This window comes from Muntiacus reevesi, chromosome 4, assembly GCF_963930625.1.
Source record: "Muntiacus reevesi chromosome 4, mMunRee1.1, whole genome shotgun sequence".
Classification (NCBI taxonomy): domain Eukaryota; kingdom Metazoa; phylum Chordata; class Mammalia; order Artiodactyla; family Cervidae; genus Muntiacus; species Muntiacus reevesi.
Genome location: NC_089252.1, coordinates 127,282,436 through 127,290,749, shown reverse-complemented (window position 1 = coordinate 127,290,749; position 8,314 = coordinate 127,282,436). Strand labels below are relative to the sequence as shown.

Here is an 8,314-nt window from a genome sequence, read left to right as displayed (position 1 = left end):
TGCTGTATTGGTCTTTATCTTTCTGGCTTACTTCACTCTGTATAATGGGCTCCAGTTTCATCCATCTCATTAGAACTGATTCAAATGAATTCTTTTTAATGGCTGAGTAATATTCCATGGTGTGTATATACCACAGCTTCCTTATCCATTCGTCTGCTGATGGGCATCTAGGTCGTTTCCATTTCCTGGCTATTATAAACAGTGCTGCGATGAACATTGGTGTGCACGTGTCTCTTTCAGATCTGGTGTCCTCAGTGTGTATGCCCAGAAGTGGTATTGCTGGGTCATATCTGCCTTGGAGAATTTTGAGCATTACTTCGCAAGCATGTGAGATGAGTGCAATTGTGTGGTACTTCAAACATTCTTTGGCATTGCCTTTCTTTGGGATTGGAATGAAAACACGTTTTCCAGTCCTGAGGCCACTGCTGAGTTTTCCAAATTTGCTGGCATATTGAGCACAACACTTTCATAGCATCACCTTTTAGGATTTGAAATAGCTCAACTGGAATTCCATCGCCTCCACTAGCTTTGTTCACAGTGATGCTTCCTAAGGCCCACTTGACGTCACATTCCAAGATGTCTGGCTCTAGGTGAGTGATCACACCATCGTGGTTATGTGGGTCATGAAGGTCTTTTTTGTATAGTTCTACTGTGTATTCTTGCCATCTCTTCCTAATATCTTTGGCTTTTGTTAGGTCCATACCATTTCTGTCCTTTATTGTGCCCATCTTTGTATGAAATGCTCTCTTGGTAGCTCTCATTTTCTTGAAGAGATCTCTAGTCTTTCCCATTCTATTGTTTTCCTCTATTGCTTTGCACTGACCACTGAAGAAGGCTTTCTTATCTCTCCTTGCTTTTCTTTGGAACTCTGCATTCAAATGGGTATATCTTTCCTTTTCTACTTTGTCTTTAGCTTCTCTTCTTTTCTCAGCTGTTTGTAAGGCCTCGTCAGACAACCATTTTGCCTTTTTGCATTTCTTCTTCTTGGGGATGGTCTTGATCACTGCCTCCGTACCTATGTCACAAACCTCCATCCATAGTTCTTCAGGCACTCTCTATCAGATCTAATCCCTTGAATCTGTTTGTCACTGTCATTGTATAATCTTAAGGGATTTGATTTAGGTCATACCCGAACAGTCCGGTGGTTTTCCCTCCTTTCTTCAATTTAAGTCCGAATTTGGCAATAAGGAGTTCATGATCTGAGCCACAGTCAGCTCTTGGTCTTATTTTTGCTGACTGTATAGAGATTCTCCATCTTTGACTGCAAAGAATATAATCAATCTGATTTCAGTGTTGACCATCTGGTGATGTCCATGTGTAGAGTCTTCTCTTGTGTTGCTGGAAGAGGGTGTTTGCTATGACCAGTGCGTCCTCTTGGCAAAACTCTGTTAGCCTTTGCCCTGCTTCATTTTGTACTCCAAAGCCAAATTTGCCTGTTATCCAGGTACCTCTTAACTTCCTACTTAATCTCTTAACATTTCTAGTTCATCTTATATGTATATTAAATAAGTCCTACAAACATACAAACAAAAAAATGTAAGCAGTAATGAGAATGAAAATGAGCATAGTTGTCTTACATCCTATTTTTCTTATTTAATGTTTATTCAGTATACAATTACATTTTTGAAAACCCTTTTCACTTCTAGTTAGTGATAAAGTTTAAATGTTTATGTTTCTTCCTAGATATATATGTATAGAAAAGTATGTATATGTATGTATTTATGACAGTGATGTATTTTTTAAACAATAAAAACTAGAATTAAAAAATAAGTCCTAGAGACCTAACATATAGAATTGTGAATATAGACAATAATATTGAATGATAATCATCAAACTTACAAAAGGACTAGATCTAACTATTTCTACCACAAAGAAAGAGAAATGATAATTATGTAATATGACAGAGGTGCTAACTATTGTTACAATGGCAACCATATAACAATGATACATATTACATGTATTTGTGTGTCAAATCAATATGTTGTATACCATAAACTCATATAATGTTATATACTAAATAGATTTTATAAAAAGCATATTATGTACCTATCTATATATCTATTTATTTATCCCATGAAAGAAGATGAACCCAACAAGTATATTCTTCACTTGATAAAATGGGTAGAAGAGACAGCCAGAGCATATGAGTGAAGCAAACAAGAGGAATTAAATATATCTGTCAAACACATGAGAATATTATTTGGGGCATTTTTGCTTGTATATGTTCATGTAACATTCCAGCTGGGTAATGCTAGGCTTTAACTTATCCACATGTGGGATAAAGGAATCTCTCAAAGAATGAAGAGACTTTATTTAAAGTATAGAGTGGAAATTAGTCCTCACAATGGGCTTCCTTTAGAGAAAACCACTGGGTTAGCAGTATGTTTTCCATCACACATGAATTTCTAGGGTTTGATTCAGCTGGTCCAAGAAAGAATAACAATTAGAGCACTGTGCAATAATAATTGCTTGCTGTGGCACTAATCACCTACTGTGGCCCTAAGTGAAGCAAAATCTACCCTGTCCCTTTATAGGGAAAATGTTAAAGCAAAGGATGTGACTATGATATTTCTGACTACCACATCCATGAAGAGTATTTAAGCAAGGCCAAATGAAAGGCAGCCACATTCAGAGCAACATAACTATAGTGACTTCTAGCTGATGTGCCCATAGGCTTTGGGCAAAGATAAAAGAGAACAAAGCACATCTAAAAATAATTTTACTCAGAGCAATATTCTACTTTTGCAGTCAATAAAGGAGATAAAAGTCTTATCAATATAATAATAAATGCAGATCCTGGTACAGATAAAAGTACCCTCCATACATATAAAAATAAATTCTGCTTGAAGGGTACATGTAAGGGATATGATCAGTAAACAAAATCTTTCTATTATACTAGGAAGATAATCAGCTTATTTTGAGCACACAGGATCTGAAATAGTCAGTCATGAAGATAAAGTCAGTTGGGAAAATCATTTGTCATGTCTACTAATACCAATATAGACATCCCCCATGACTTGCAATTCTAATCCTCTGTCTACAGCAAACAGAAATGCACAAAATGTCCCTCAAAAGATATATACAAGAATACTTACAGCAGTACAATTTGATATAGGAAAAAAAAAAATACAAGAGGCAACCCCAAAGTCCATTCAATAGTAGAATGGACAAATAGTGGTATATCTACACAATGAAGTGCTAAAATATAATAATGTAATAACAATGAATGAATTTTTCATATTAAATGCATATAACTCAATGAATGAATCTTACATATATCCTGAATGATTCCATGATCCACTTATATGAAGTTGAAAAACAAGTAAAATATCTGTGGTATTAGAATTCTAGATACTGGTTATCCTCTGTGGAGGTGTAGTGATGATACAAGGAGGCTTTGGGGGTTCTGGGAACATTCTGCTTATTGATCTATTTTCTGGTTATACAGATATGTTTACTTTGAGAAAGTTCATCAAGCCATTCATTTTCCTATTTGTATATAATTTAAAAGCTTAGCTAAAACAGTACAAAGCAGACTCTGGATTCAAGTCCTAACTCCATGTCGGACAAGACTCATTCTCTTAAGCAAGTTATATAACCTCTCTTGGCTTCAATTTTCCAATTTGTACAGCATAGATAATTATAGAACCTACCTAAAAGAATATTTATAATTACATAGCTAATGGATCAGGCACAATATATGTGTTTAATAAATTAGTGCATATCATGAGGCAGGCTGATTCCTCAATGGTGAGCTACAGAAGAAAACAACCTGAGAGCTAAAATCTACATCACTGCAGAGAAGGCTCATGGCAGACAAGGGGGAGACCATTCCAAACCAAGGGCCATCAACAATGCCAGGTGCTGCAGAAAGGTCAAGGAAGATGAGGAGTGAAAAGATTTGCTTCTATGGATGTCACTGGGGACCTTTATCTGAGCAAACAACCAAGTTAGGAGCAGAAGTCAGACTGTAGTGAGTTAACGCACAAATGAGAGGTTAGGAAATAGAGATATCTAAGTAACTCTTTCAAAAAGCGTGGTTGTGAAGGAAAAATAAAGAAGGTGCCACAGATAGAGGAGGAGGATATGAAATCGAGAAAGTTATTTTGAACGGAAGAGAATACACATGAAGAACCAATAGAGAGGGAGTGATAACACAGGGAACAAGAAGATCAACAGAGCAAGGTCCATAAGGAAGTGAAGAAAATGGAAATCAAAGCACAAGATAGAGTTATTCTGAGCAGGAAGAAGAAAGCCTCTCCTTGTGATGTCTCAAAAGGAAAAGAAGAAAGGATGACTGCAGATGCTGAGCAATTGGTAGGCAGAGGGACATTCTGGTTTCAATTTTCTCAGTGAAGTAAAAGGAAGCATCATCTACCAAGAATGAAGGTAAAATTAATAGGATAGAGGATATTAATATAATGATGTTTATATATATATATATTTATATATATATATAATGAGGTTTATTATATTTATTATATTATATTTATTAATGAGGTTTTTATATATATATATATATATATATATATATATATATATATATATCTCTCTCTCTCTCCAAGCAGTGTTGAAGTCCCAGCTGTTTCATGGCACCAACCCATAAGCTCATGTAATCGCCAGCAGCACTTTACATTTCTGAAGTATTCTTACAGTGACTTTACAATTATTTTTAAGATCCCAGGTGTACAGAGATGACAGATGGTTAGATTGGTCCAGGTATGAGCTTTCTGTAAGACTGGTGCAAAGGCAAGGCTTTTACTAATAGTTTCAAATGACAGAAACTCAACTCAAGCTAGCTTAAACCTATTTTTTTTTTTTTTTTAATGATTAGGCTGTATAACTGGAAACTTCAAAGTGTATCTGGTTCCAGGAGGTTAACCACTGTCAATTGCAACCTGTTTTTTCCTCCATTTCTTGGCTCTGCTTTACTTTCTGTTGTCATTTTCAGACAAATTCTTCACTGATTGCAAAACAGAATACTTGAATCTTAATACATTGCTACACTAGCCATCCCCCAAAGAGAGAGGACACCCATTAGCTTCTGAAATTATTACAGGAATGGCTCCTTTTATGTCTTCTTGAATCATACCTGTTGCTGTTCAGTCACCAAGTCATGTCCGAATTTTCACAACCCCATGGACTACAGCACGCCAGGCTTCCCTGTCCCTCACCAAAGCATGACCAAGTTCATGTCTATTCAATCAGTGATGCCATCCAGCCATCTCATCCTCTGCTGCTTTCTCCCTTTGCCTTCAGTCTTTCCCAGCATCAGTGTCTTTTCCAATGAGTTGGCTGTTTGCATCAGGTGGCCAAAGTACTGGAGCTTCAGCTTCAGCATCACTGTTTACAATGAATATTAGGGCTTTGAATCAAAGGCCCATTCCTAAATCAATCTGTGGCCCTGGAAATGAAGAACTCTGATTGGCTACCCTCGGAGCTGGTGGGTGGGGTCAGTTCTGCTCAAAATACATGAACCACCCTTGTAGGAGGGAGTTCTCCTCCTAAAGAAAAAATGCAGGAATGGCAAAACAGAAAAAAATGGAAAAACTCAAAAGCACATTACTTTTCTCATTTATTTTACTTTCTAGTGTCTCCTTTGCATTCAGACTAAACATTATTTTTCAAGGCCCAGACTTAACATTTTATATTTTTGAGTACCCAAACTTGACCTTATATTTTTCAATTTCTCGTTTACATGCTTCCATCTTTCTGTCACTTGCTTCTCACCCTCTATCCATCTATATTCAAAATACTTATTAATCTTCACCTTTTTAAATCTTCCATTAACCAAGATAGTTTCTGTGTTTGAAAAACAAAGCCATTTCTACTTTTTTAATGAATTCCATTTAATTACTTTATTAATCATTCTCAAAATAGTGATGAGTATCAAAATTCATTTTCTTTCTTTTTTTTTAAACATTACACAATTTTTTAATTATTAAATGAGAAACTCTCATTTGTTACATTATCACATTGCTAGTCAGAGAAATGCTGCAGTGATGAAGAAAGTCAATGTTGGATCAACCAAAGTCCTCATTTCTACAACATTCATTTACAAAGAAATAATGTTCAACACAGTCCAACACAACATTTTTGGTTTTCTTCATATTGAAGTCCCCCCAAAAAATCATCTTCTAATGGGGTATTTTACTACATAAATTACAGTTCTTCATTTTTATAATTTCCCCCAAACAGTGTGAGAGATGTATCACACTAAAATTTCTAAAGCTGTCAAGAAATCCTTCGCACATCGTCGTCATCTGATGTGTCACTGCTGTCATTCTGTGCCGTCATTCTCAACAGTGGGTTTGAAAGTGCTGTTTCTCCAGGGTCCAAACTCGAAGTCACAGATCAGGCCATTTCTCAAAATACCATTTTTCCTCAGACCACTCTTCTGTAACTGTTCACTAATAACTTGGAATTCTCTCCTTTCATCCTCAGTTAAGGGTACACATGTTTCATCATTTTCACTGTCTTCTTGCCAACCCATCTCCTTTAACAATCTGTGTTCTGCTTCAAGTGAACTAGAAAGAACATCAATCTGTGGGAAGGCTGAAGACCGAATGATCTGTTGGGAAATTACCGAGGCATTGCCATTCTCTTGTGGAATTTCATTTTCATCGAAGTTTCGGTTTATATCCCTTCCTTGGTGAGTACTATTGCTGTTAGGCAAATTAAATGGGTCGTCATCCTTTTCTGAGCCCACATGGCTTTCATCTTCATGTTCCTCTTCCACTCTGTCCCTTTTCAGTGCTTTCAAAATCTCACTCTTCTTATCTGTGCACATTCGTGTCAGTTTGGTTAGACAAGGCTGCTGATTAAGTTTGTCAACAGGTGAAGAAGAATCTGAGCGATTACACTCTTTCACTGAAGTTGTTGATGGACTAAAATTCTTGGCAGTTTATTTAAAAGCATTAAAGTTGCCAACACCATATGTAGACTCATGAGGGAAGAAGTCCCAACTTTATTTTCTTTAGTTTGGCTTTTCCATTGTGTAGGTTTTGTAGGTAGAGCAGCAGGTTTAGAAACTAAGCCTTTATAAACACTTGGACCAGTCCCATTCTTAACTGACTATGGCTGAAGATTTCCTACTACTGGGAATCCAGATAATTGTAAGTCTTTGTATTACCTTTCTTAATGACCAGCATCCTTTGAGTTCTAGATTTAGGATTCAGGGTATATTCTAAGAGAGGAGCTTGGGAGATTTTTTTGGTTGGGTATGTGTGTGTCTGGGCGTGTAGGCCCCATACACCTGCAGCTAAAGATTTATTCTGATTTGGTTCTCTCTCCTATTCAGGATTTAGAGATGGAAAATCCTCAGCCTCAAACTGCTTGTATTCTCTCTTGTCTTCTTTCCTCCCTGTTTCACTGTCAGGTATGTTGTTTTCATGTAGTCCTTGGCTTTTTCTAGAATGGAAAATACTGCTACGAGAATGGGAACTTCCACCATGGTATCCCCCTCAATGATTTATGTTTTCAGTACCATTTTGTCCATGTGTACGCCATTCATTTTTTTCTTTCCTTCCAAAGTTACCTCCATTAGGACGTCCAATACCAGAATCAAAGCCATCTGAAGAGTTGAATCATCGGCGGTTCACATCATAATGATTTTCTGTCCATGAAAAGTTTTCAGAATGCTTTTCAAAATTCAATGACGATTTTGTTGATGATGGTGGGGTAGGAAAATTAAGCCAGGCTGGAGCAAAGTCATGCTGCGCCATTTAGGTCCAGTCTTTCCAACTCAGCGAAACAAGGTTTCAATACCTCATGGCAAGTCCAAATTCCAACAGGACTGCACAGGAAGGTGTTGGGTTTGTCTCCGTAATCTTATGTTTTCCAGTTTGCTTTTTATTTTGTATCCTCTGAAATAATATCCAAGTTCTTTGAAGACACTTAACCTATGGCTATTTGACACAGAGTTACTTCAGTCAGCTACCCATACTTCTGTTTTAAAGTTTTCATATGGCTATCACCAGAATTACCCAAGTTCCTTGGATTTTAAGATTTTAAAGTCTTCTTTATTATTCCATGTACTTGTCACTGTTGTACTTATCCACGCCAGATGAAATAATCCAATTTATGAGTCAAAAGCAAAAACAAAAAGAAAATTTCACATCTGAAGAGCATTCCTAAGCATCAGCATAAACAGAGACACACAGTTATCTCAATACTACCATGCTGCTGGGAAACTGCCACATCTTAAATTTCCACGTAAATAAAAGATAAGAGCAAAAAAACTCTGTATTCATTCAGTGTCTTCATTTAGAAAAGTTGTCCCATTGTGACATGAAAAGCACTGAGGTCAAAAATT

At 36.6% G+C, this 8,314-nt stretch overlaps 1 pseudogene; it reads right to left on the bottom strand.

Moving 5' to 3' along the window:
• Positions 1-6,234: 6,234 nt before the first annotated feature.
• On the bottom strand, positions 6,235-7,762 carry LOC136167510 (vasculin pseudogene; annotated as a pseudogene).
• Between the last annotated feature and the right edge of the window lie 552 nt (positions 7,763-8,314).